This window comes from Anopheles gambiae (assembly GCF_943734735.2).
Source record: "Anopheles gambiae chromosome X unlocalized genomic scaffold, idAnoGambNW_F1_1 X_unloc_61, whole genome shotgun sequence".
NCBI lineage: Eukaryota > Metazoa > Arthropoda > Insecta > Diptera > Culicidae > Anopheles > Anopheles gambiae.
This window is the reverse complement of record NW_026902672.1, coordinates 25001-35000: the sequence shown is the minus strand read 5'-3', so window position 1 is coordinate 35000 and position 10000 is coordinate 25001.

The following is a 10000-nucleotide window of genomic DNA, read 5'->3' as shown; positions in this document are numbered from 1 at the left end:
AAGGCGCTCGTGATGCCCTGGGCCAGGGGGCGCTGCACGCGATCCAATATCCGCCTGCACCACTGTAGGTCCGAGGCTTCCGCCCAGACGGGTGCGCCATAGCGGATAATGGACGCGGCCACTGCGGCGAGCAGCTTCCGCTTGCTCACTTGGGGGCCGCTGTGGTTGCGCATGACGACACGCAATGCTCGCACCACACGGAGGGCCTTGTCCGCGACCATCTCGACGTGTGGGCGCCACGACAGGTGGTCGTGTAGCATGACCCCCAAGTAGCGGATCGACCGCTTCGAGCGCACTTCCACTCCACAGATGTTCACAGGGATGTTTTTGTATCCGCTTCGCTTGCTCGACACCATCAGCAGCTCCGTCTTCTCCGGCGCCAGGGAGAGTTTGTGCCGCACCATCCAGCTGTTGACCGCTGCCACCGCTTCCTCCGCAATCGCTGCTGCGTGTTCAGGAGTTGTCCCCGCTGCCAGGATCGCAAGATCATCGGCGAATCCCACGATGGAGGCGCCCTCAGGGAGCTCTACGGCTAGCACACCGTCGTACATTATGTTCCACAGTGTGGGGCCCAATATGGACCCCTGTGGAACACCTGCCGATACTCGGCGGGTAACCGGCCCGTCCGCCGTGTCGTACGTAAGCTCCCTGTCGGCGAAGTAGTCCTGCAGTATGCGGCACAACTGCACGGGGACTCCCTTCGCCTGGAGCGCCTCGGCGATGCTCTGCCAGCTAGCCGTGTTGAACGCGTTACGGACGTCCAGGGCCACAACCATGAGGCAGCGCCGGTCACGGTTGTTTGTCCTTCCAAAGGACTTCGCCCTTCGTCCCGCGTCCACGACCTGCTGGATGGCCTGCAGAGTCGATCGCCCTCGCCGGAATCCGAACTGCTGCTCAGACAGTTGCGGACTCTCTGGATCCTCGATGTATTCGTTGAGCCGGTTCAACAGCAGCCGCTCCAAAGCCTTGCCCGTATTATCGAGCAAGCAAATCGGGCGGAAGGACGACGGCTCGCCCGGTGATTTGCCTGGCTTTGGCAGGAGCACCAGTCGCTGCTTTTTCCACGGCTGCGGAAAGCAGGACGTGTCCAGGCACTCCTGAAACACCCGGCGGAAGGGCTCCGGTTGCTGCCTGAGAGCAACCGTAAGGGCGGCGTTCGGTACTCCATCAAGCCCAGGAGCCTTCCGCGGGTGCATACTGGCTGCTATATTCTCCAGCTCGGTCAGGCCGATCGATCGGAGCGGCGCCATGTTGCCAACTCGGAGATCGGGCCACTCTACCGGCGGATGAACCGGGAACAAGGCGTCGACAATTCGCCGCAGTTCTGCTGGATCGCGTTCCGGGGCTGAGCGGGCCGCCTGGAACCAGTGGAAGACCTTCCGGAAAAAGTTTCCGGTTTCATCCTCCCTGATCGACAGCAAGAACCGGTCGAACGCCTCGTTCTTGCTCACACGAATAGCCTTCCGAAGGCTCTCCCTGGCAGCTGCGAGTTCCGTTTGGAGCTGTTCGTTGGGCGGAATGGTCCTCATCGCCATTTGCTCCTTTCTGGAGAGTTCTTCGATCATCGTCTGGATCGCCGGAGTCCACCAGTAAGCTGGCCGACCTGTGTGGTCCTGCGCTGGGAAGACCCGCGACATCGTCTCGTCGCAGACGCTGGTCAGCGACTCGACCAAGCTTTCGACGCTGTTAGCTTGACGGGCGAACCCAGTCATGGCCAGCGCTTTCCCGAAAAGCTGGGAGTCAAACTGACTGGTCTTCCAGCGCGTACCGGCATTGCTTACGCGGGCCGGGCGCTGTCCACGCCGTGCTGCCCGATCCCTCGATGATGGTGGACTCACGCCAACCTCGTACCGGACGTAACGGTGATCACTGAGCGTTACCACGTCGGGAACGCGCCAGCCTCGGGTGCTGTCCTCGCGCGGGTCGAGACGGCTGATCACACTACTGGCGAACGTAACGTCCGGTCGGCTGGGCGGAAACCGAGTTGTGTCCGCTCGGTTCCCCTTGAACGTTGGCAGACAGTCTGCCTTGTTCAGTAGCACCAGCCCGAGGTTGTCCGCCAACTGGAGAAGCTCCAAGCCCTTCGGGCAAGTCCTGCTGCTTCCCCAGTCCAGGTGCATGGCGTTGAAATCGCCGGCCAGGAGAACCCGGCTGCACCCGCGGACGATCAGGTCGATCTTTTCCATAATGCTCCGGAACTCTGGGACTCCTGTCTGCGGCGACACATAGCAGCTCACCACAGCGATTCCACCGACGTCGGCCGCAACCACACCGAGGGTCTGACGGTGCCTGATACGCTGTATCGGCAGCCGGTTGCCGTTGACGACGATGGCAACCGTCTTACTCTCGTCCGTTACCCAATTGCCGTTATTGCGCGGTACGCAATAGGGCTCGGACAAGAGCAGAACGTCAAGACCCTCGGTGGTCAACACATGCAACGCCAGGTCCTGGGCGTTCTCGCAATGGTTGGCGTTGAACTGCAGGACGTTCAACATTGTGGTTGCGGGCCTGGGCACATGGGGGCGGCGATGCGATGTGGGCCGCCACAAACGATGCACTTCGGATCGCAGGTGCATGATGCCGCGCGATGATCCGTGGCTCCGCAGCGCAGGCATAGGCCGGAACGATCCACGCCGGCGCAGTCTGCAGTGGTGTGTCCACGCTCCAAGCAGCGGAAACAGCGAACCGCGCTTCGCTGCTGTTTTGGCGCGCTGCGCACCAGGCACGCCGAGTATCCAACAAGGATACGTTTGTCCGCCAGAAGGTCAGCGTCCCTCCGTGGAAGTCGGACACGGGCACGCTGCGTCCCATCACGACGCTCCCACAAGGACGTGGTTGCTGCAACTACTGTGCGTTCCAGCGCCCGCTGCAGACCGCGTTCCACATCCTCTTTTGTGGCCAACATGTCGATGCCGGTAATCATCACCTCGGCCATCTCCGTGATGATCCGGCCAGTGGCCAAATCACCGACCTCCTCCTGGATGCGCTGCAGCAGCACAGCGGCGTCTGCATCCTGTTTAAGCGAGAGACGAAGGAAGTCGCGTGACGTGCGGTAGCCCTGCTTGACTCCCTTGTTCTCGTCGGCCAGTCGCGGATTTAGCCGTATCTTCTCAAACAGCGCCTTGTACGAGCATCCCTCGGCCGGCTCAAAGATGAGCTGGTCCTGCCGAGGGCGTGCTGGACGCTGGCGCTCCTGGCGCAACTGCTCACTGCGCTGCGCCTGTACAGCAGTTGGCCGCTGCTGGTGTTGTTGCTGCTGCTGTTGTTGCTGCCGACGCTGTTGCTGCTGCTGCGTGCCGGCGACCGCCTGTCGCTGTGGTTGCCGCTGCTGCTGCTGTTGTTGTTGCTGCTGCTGGTGTTCCTGCTGCTGCTGCTGCTGGGGGGGCTGGCGGGGTTTCCCCTTAGCCATGCCACGATATTTGCGGCGGACGACCTCAGCGAAGCTGGGCTGCTCCACTTGCCGAATGCCTTCTCCTGTTGGCGCCTGGGGGGCCGGGAGCGTTACCGCCGCTGTCCCTGACGGACCGGGTTGTGCTTGCGGCTGTTGCCCGCGTTGCCAGCAGAGCTCCGCAAGCTCCACTTCTTGTGGTGCCCTTCCGTCAATTCCTTTAAGTTTCAACTTTGCAACCATACTTCCCCCGGAACCCGATTTTGGTTTCCCGGAAGCTACTGAGAGCACCGAAGGTAGGTAGCGTCTCCCAATTGCTAATTGGCATCGTTTACGGTTAGAACTAGGGCGGTATCTAATCGCCTTCGATCCTCTAACTTTCGTTCTTGATTAATGAAAGCATCCTTGGCAAACGCTTTCGCTTCTGTGGGTCCTACGACGGTCTACGAATTTCACCTCTCGCGCCGTAATACCAATGCCCCCGACTACTTCTGTTAATCATTACCTCTTGGTCTATTACAAACCAACGAAACCACTCAGACCGAGGTCATGTTCCATTATTCCATGCAAAATTATTCTCGGCCAACGCCGGCCCCGGAGGACCGGACGCTTTGAACTAGCCTGCTTTGAGCACTCTAATTTGTTCAAGGTAAACGAGAGTTCCCGGGCACCATGAAGCTGGGTCGAACAAGACCTTGACCGACGAGGTCGCGGCGACAAGTCCTGACCCGTCACGGAGTAGAACGCCCAGGTACACCATTGTGAGTCGCAGCCGCGAGCGCGTACACGGACGGTCCCAACCGAGAGGCCGGGCGCCCGCGACGGACGCGAGTCTGGACGGGGTATCAACTTCGAACGTTTTAACCGCAACAACTTTAATATACGCTAGTGGAGCTGGAATTACCGCGGCTGCTGGCACCAGACTTGCCCTCCACTTGATCCTTGCAAAAGGATTTATGCTCAACTCATTCCAATTATGGACCATCGTTAGAGAGGTCCATATTGTTATTTCTCGTCACTACCTCCCCGTGCCGGGATTGGGTAATTTACGCGCCTGCTGCCTTCCTTGGATGTGGTAGCCATTTCTCAGGCTCCCTCTCCGGAATCGAACCCTGATTCCCCGTTACCCGTCGCAACCATGGTAGTCCTCTACACTACCATCAATAGTTGATAGGGCAGACATTTGAAAGATCTGTCGTCAGTCGCAAGCGACCGTACGATCGGCATCCTTATCCAGATTTCAACTCAAAGCGCCCGGAGGCGATTGGTTTAACTAATAAGTGCACCAGTTCCGCCGACCCGGAGGCCAACAGTCCCGGCATAATGCATGTATTAGCTCTGGCTTTTCCACAGTTATCCAAGTAACTGTTTGGATGAGGATCTTGTAAATTATAGCTGTTATACTGAGCCTTATGCGGTTTCACTTTCTAGGAAGCTTGTACTTAGACATGCATGGCTTAACCTTTGAGACGAGCGTATATCACTGGTAGGATCAACCAGAATTCGAGTCAATTGCTTGAACACGAACTACACTCTTGATCACGCGAGGCGCAAGTCCCCCGTGACCACCGAGATTTGTTCTGTGACGCCAGAGCGTCCGTTGGCGCCACTCGATAGACTGCACAAGCAGGCAACGTCGGATGCATTGCACACGGCTAGCGGATCTCTCTGCACTGCGTCGGGTGTCCCAACGTATGTCTGGAGACATTGCTATGCCGGTACGGCACTCTGCGCACTCTTTCTTGTCCTCTTCGAGTGACGGGCCTCTAAGCGGGGTTGTATGCCGGTACGACACATCGACTGGTACATTGCACGCACTAACGATCTCTCTGCACTGCATGGAACTCATGCGTAACCACCGTGACGGGAGACTTTGCTAGTACGCACGATACTCTGCGCATGTGTACATGCTTTACAACCCAGCCAACTTGAGCACCTAGGGGAAGTTGTGATGCCATCTGAACACCCACCGACTGATGCATTGAACGGCTAAAGTTGACCTTCAATCCGAACTGGCACTCTGCGGCGTGGAGGCAGTTGCGCGACCACTCCTATCCCAAACCAACAAAGCAAGGTGTATCCTACGTGCTCGGTACAAGCACACCACGACGGGACACATTGAACGGTTCAGCGATCTCTCTGCACTAGTGGAAGAACTCCAACGTGATACGGGAGACTTTGCTACAGCGGCTTCTCTGCACTTCTGGGCTACCACCTTGTGACGGGAGACATTGCTAGCGGTCACTCTGCACTAGTGATGGTACACCACCGTGATACGGGAGACATTGCTAACGGCCACTCTGCACAGGTGCCAATACCACCTTGTGACGGGAAACATTGCTAGGCACCGATCGGCATCTCTGCGCGATTACTTGACGCACACCCAACTAAGTCAACTGTTGGACTTTTTCGTAATCACGGCGGGACACATTGAACGAGCTCTAACGGATCTCTGCACGCATGGAACATGGTGGCGGGAATCATTGCTAGAACCGAACGGCGCCTCTGCGCGATGTACAAACAAGCTCAACAGGAACCTCGTATCGGCTGCCGAGCCGGAGCCCGAACAACTTGGATTTTCACTTCTAATTTATATCAACTCACCACTCCCCGAGGGATCCGCAGAATTGCTTCTGGGTCCCGTATCGTTATTTGCGATTCGTGTTTGCATTACACTACATTGAACTATTCCAACTTGTTTATCCGCATGGCGAACATTTGCTGCATTGAACATTTAAGTTCCACTTCGCTCTCCCCTACGTGGGTCTGAGCTTCGCTCTCAGGGAAAAAATATGCCACATTTGGTAGGGAAACCCGGTTTCATCACGCTATGTGCCCTGCACCACCGGCTTAGCGTGAATCCTTCGAGTTTCCCTAAGAAGTTCGATTGGTCTTGCAGAGTTTAAAGACAACGAAGCTTAGTTTCAAGCAATGATTTAATATACGCGTATTAAAAACCCTTAGCTGTTACAACTTTTATGCTTGAAACCATCGCAACGAAGTCTTTGGGTCCGTAGACCCGTGATGTACTGCTCCAGGAAACGTTTTGAAAGGGTGGAAACTCAAAATCATAGGTTAAGATCATCGGCAGAACCCACCAGACACCACTTTTGCTTCATAAGTTCGGCCTATAGTCATATGACGATTTTCATCGGGGAGGGGACGTATGACCCAAACGGGGGCTTATATGACCCACGGACACTGCAAACCATGCTCCTACGACTAAATAGAGGTTAAAACTACGATTTGGTGAAATCTTCATTTTTGACCTCGAAGCAAGGTACCTTCCCTATAGTAGGCAATGAGTAAATGATCATAATCCCAGGAGGGCAAAAAATGGGAACCCGAGAGGAAAGCGCTGTTGGCGCGCCTAAGCTAGTGGCCCGTAGAGTAAAAAGGGTACCCCCAACAAAGTTGTCGTTTGACGTTCTGGTTGCACTTTTTATCATCTGTTTTGAATTTAAACATTAAAACTTGGACTGCTGTGAAAATTCTTTTATTTTGACCGATCGCGTCGAGTGCTAAAGATGGACTGCCCTTTTATTTCATACGCTCATGATAGCAAACTTCTGTGGTTTGTCGCTTAACCTATGAAATTCTAAGAAAGGCCGATCGGCCACCAAAAGCGCGCACGTGCCTTAGCGCAGACAATTGTCCTTTGTTTTTACAAAGCAAATACAGAGTTCTCGGTATTATTTTCGCTTCGCTCACACCATCTGGCGCCCCTAGTTCCTAGCATCGTATTCTTTTGCTTCGACATCATCTAAAATCAGTTTTCTACACGTTTTGAGGGGTTTTAGCAAAAAAAAAATTTTCGATTACTTGAGCTCTCTGGCCCGTTCGGTGCACATTTTTGAAAAAAGCTAGGGAGCTGCCCCTAGGTTCGGGGTGTCACAAAATGTTGAAAAGTGGTCGAAAAACCACTATCCAGAATCGGATGTAGAATCGTTAGACGAATTTAAAATTGTTCTACGACACCCATCTGCGACGTTTAGTATTCGAGATATATAACACTTTGTAGGTCTGACCGAGCAATTTTTGTTCCGCGCACTTTGTGCACCGTACACGTTGATGTTTGTATGAAAAAGTACCCTACCTAGGGACGCGTAGAGCAAATTTGTACCCCCGGGCATGTTGTCGATTGACATTCTGGTTGCACTTTTCATCATCTAGGGTGCGTTCCTGACACGTTTTGAGGGGTTTTAGCAAAAAAAAAAATTTTCGACTACTCGAGCTCTCTGGCCCGTTCGGTGCACATTTTTGAAAAAAGCTAGGGAGCTGCCCCTAGGTTCGGGGTGTCACAAAATGTTGAAAAGTGGTCGAAAAACCACTATCCAGAATCGGATGTAGAATCATTAGACGAACTTAAAATTGTTCTACGACACCCATCTGCGACGTTTAGTATTCGAGTTATGGCCCGTCCTAGGTCTGACCGAGCAATTTTTGTTCCGCGCACTTTGTGCACCGTACACTTTGATGTTTGTATGAAAAAGTACCCTACCTAGGGACGCGTAGAGCAAATTTGTACCCCCGGGCATGTTGTCGATTGACATTCTGGTTGCACTTTTCATCATCTAGGGTGCGTTCCTGACACGTTTTGAGGGGTTTTAGCAAAAAAAAAATTTTCGACTACTCGAGCTCTCTGGCCCGTTCGGTGCACATTTTTGAAAAAAGCTAGGGAGCTGCCCCTAGGTTCGGGGTGTCACAAAATGTTGAAAAGTGGTCGAAAAACCACTATCCAGAATCGGATGTAGAATCGTTAGACGAACTTAAAATTGTTCTACGACACCCATCTGCGACGTTTAGTATTCGAGTTATGGCCCGTCCTAGGTCTGACCGAGCAATTTTTGTTCCGCGCACTTTGTGCACCGTACACTTTGATGTTTGTATGAAAAAGTACCCTACCTAGGGACGCGTAGAGCAAATTTGTACCCCCGGGCATGTTGTCGATTGACATTCTGGTTGCACTTTTCATCATCTAGGGTGCGTTCCTGACACGTTTTGAGGGGTTTTAGCAAAAAAAAAAATTTTCGACTACTCGAGCTCTCTGGCCCGTTCGGTGCACATTTTTGAAAAAAGCTAGGGAGCTGCCCCTAGGTTCGGGGTGTCACAAAATGTTGAAAAGTGGTCGAAAAACCACTATCCAGAATCGGATGTAGAATCATTAGACGAACTTAAAATTGTTCTACGACACCCATCTGCGACGTTTAGTATTCGAGTTATGGCCCGTCCTAGGTCTGACCGAGCAATTTTTGTTCCGCGCACTTTGTGCACCGTACACGTTGATGTTTGTATGAAAAAGTACCCTACCTAGGGACGCGTATAGCAAATTTGTACCCCCGGGCATGTTGTCGATTGACATTCTGGTTGCACTTTTCATCATCTAGGGTGCGTTCCTGACACGTTTTGAGGGGTTTTAGCAAAAAAAAAAATTTTCGACTACTCGAGCTCTCTGGCCCGTTCGGTGCACATTTTTGAAAAAAGCTAGGGAGCTGCCCCTAGGTTCGGGGTGTCACAAAATGTTGAAAAGTGGTCGAAAAACCACTATCCAGAATCGGATGTAGAATCATTAGACGAACTTAAAATTGTTCTACGACACCCATCTGCGACGTTTAGTATTCGAGTTATGGCCCGTCCTAGGTCTGACCGAGCAATTTTTGTTCCGCGCACTTTGTGCACCGTACACGTTGATGTTTGTATGAAAAAGTACCCTACCTAGGGACGCGTATAGCAAATTTGTACCCCCGGGCATGTTGTCGATTGACATTCTGGTTGCACTTTTCATCATCTAGGGTGCGTTCCTGACACGTTTTGAGGGGTTTTAGCAAAAAAAAAAATTTTCGACTACTCGAGCTCTCTGGCCCGTTCGGTGCACATTTTTGAAAAAAGCTAGGGAGCTGCCCCTAGGTTCGGGGTGTCACAAAATGTTGAAAAGTGGTCGAAAAACCACTATCCAGAATCGGATGTAGAATCATTAGACGAACTTAAAATTGTTCTACGACACCCATCTGCGACGTTTAGTATTCGAGTTATGGCCCGTCCTAGGTCTGACCGAGCAATTTTTGTTCCGCGCACTTTGTGCACCGTACACTTTGATGTTTGTATGAAAAAGTACCCTACCTCGGGACGCGTAGAGCAAATTTGTACCCCCGGGCATGTTGTCGATTGACATTCTGGTTGCACTTTTCATCATCTAGGGTGCGTTCCTGACACGTTTTGAGGGGTTTTAGCAAAAAAAAAATTTTCGACTACTCGAGCTCTCTGGCCCGTTCGGTGCACATTTTTGAAAAAAGCTAGGGAGCTGCCCCTAGGTTCGGGGTGTCACAAAATGTTGAAAAGTGGTCGAAAAACCACTATCCAGAATCGGATGTAGAATCATTAGACGAATTTAAAATTGTTCTACGACACCCATCTGCGACGTTTAGTATTCGAGATATAGCACTTTGTAGGTCTGACCGAGCAATTTTTGTTCCGCGCACTTTGTGTTCATGGATGTCGATAAAGGTACAAGTTGCCGGTCGGGATAGCCGTGCACCAAAACTGTGTACCGATCAGGGAAAGTACAAGACGAAGGGTGCATCTCGAGCGTACGCGTTCATAGATGTCCATGTT